Below are 1,480 nucleotides of genomic sequence, written 5' to 3'. Positions count from 1 at the left end.
GTAGGTGCTATTATCCCCATTATGCAGAGGAAGAAACTGAAGCATAAAGAGATTTAAGTGGAGTTGCTGTCAGGGTCACATGGCTAGTAAGTGGTTGAGGCTGGAATTGAACTCAAGACTTCCAGACTCCCAAGTCCAGGACTATATCTACTGTACCATCTAACTGTTATTTCTCTGAATCTAAAAAGACTTCTGAGAAAACTCTTTTATCTACAGGGTAGGAAATGATATTTTTTAAATATCCTAACAATACTTACTCCAGATAATTAGAGAGGATAGCAGTTTATCCAAGGCACATATAATTGGTGAATGAATTAGACTTTTGCTTTTGAACACTTTGGGAAGTAGAGATTCATCATCCTCTCTGCCTTTCCCTGGAGAGCAAAAAGGCAGACATTATGCAGCATTTAAGTCTTTTTCATCTTAACATTTTTCTTTATGTTCTTTATTCTTATTCTAAGAAAAATGCAGAATATTTTGTATCTTGTAAAATACAAAATAACAGTTTCAAATTACCTTGGATTTATTTCCCTTCCCATGCTCTTTTTTCACTCCCCTCTAAGGTAAGTCAGTGAAAGAAATTAAGTCCCCTGTACCTTTTATATATTTTCTATATCTACAATACTATACAGTGATGACACTCAGTGACTCTAATACACTAGAAGATTTAGAAATACTTTCTGATTCATCAGAGATTAATAATGTTCATTGTAATCTTCATGGGCTTTGAAAAATTCATTTTCTTAAAAAATTAGTACTTTAGATACAGTAACTTTGCACTAATAGGAGTTTACTATATAATCAGCAAATATAAAGGAAATTGAAATTGTCATATAGCTAGGATTTAATATAATAAAATGAGAGTTATCAAGAAGATCGCCATTCTTAGTATACTTTTTCTTTCAGGTTCTGAACAATTTTAGTATGACTGTTCAGAAAACGTTAATGACAATTTCAAGACGTACTTCTCCCCAGTGAGTACACTTTGGTTTTTTTACATTCCTTCAGAAATTTGAGTTTATAATAGTTGTGATTTCTAGAGGGGGAAAAATGGTCTTTGTAATCATCTAATTTGACCTGTGATCTTAATAAATACTCTGAATTGACTATAACTTAAAAGTAGTTGACACCATAGGATGATAGATTTTAGCCTGAAGGGCCCTCAAGAGTCACCTGGTTCTGTGCCCTCATTTTAAATATGAGGATGCTGATTTTGAGAGAGGTATCTATCCAAAGTTGCACCAAAGTGCTAAGTCGCAGAACCAGGATTCGAACCTACATTCTTTGACTTCAAATCTAGCACTCTGTCCCCTGTACTGTATACACTGTGCCTCTAGGTTGATCTGTTGTTTAAAAAAAAAATCATTCTTGAATTTGTAGAAGTTAGTTTTGCCTTTAAGAAATCTTATTGTTAATTGGTCTCAGATTTGTGAACTACATCATCTTTATTCTTAAATGTCTCCAAACATCAGAAGAAATA

At 33.2% G+C, this 1,480-nt stretch overlaps 1 protein-coding gene across 8 annotated transcripts in view; it reads left to right on the top strand.

Annotated features, from left to right (window-relative positions):
• SOCS5 (suppressor of cytokine signaling 5) overlaps positions 1 to 1,480 on the top strand; it is a 69,962-nt gene that overhangs the window by 40,528 nt on the left and 27,954 nt on the right. For 6 of the 8 annotated variants that reach the window (XM_072635681.1, XM_072635683.1, XM_072635682.1 and 3 more), the window contains one exon: positions 907 to 974. The exons of the other annotated variants lie outside the window; for them this stretch is intronic. The gene's annotated coding sequence lies outside the window, so the exon portion shown is untranslated. The remainder of the gene's footprint in view (positions 1 to 906; positions 975 to 1,480) is intronic. 8 annotated transcript variants of the gene reach the window in all.

The sequence above is a fragment of the Notamacropus eugenii genome, chromosome 1 (genome assembly GCF_028372415.1).
Source record: "Notamacropus eugenii isolate mMacEug1 chromosome 1, mMacEug1.pri_v2, whole genome shotgun sequence".
NCBI classification, from domain to species: Eukaryota; Metazoa; Chordata; class Mammalia; order Diprotodontia; family Macropodidae; genus Notamacropus; species Notamacropus eugenii.
This window is presented reverse-complemented; position numbering and strand designations above follow the sequence as displayed.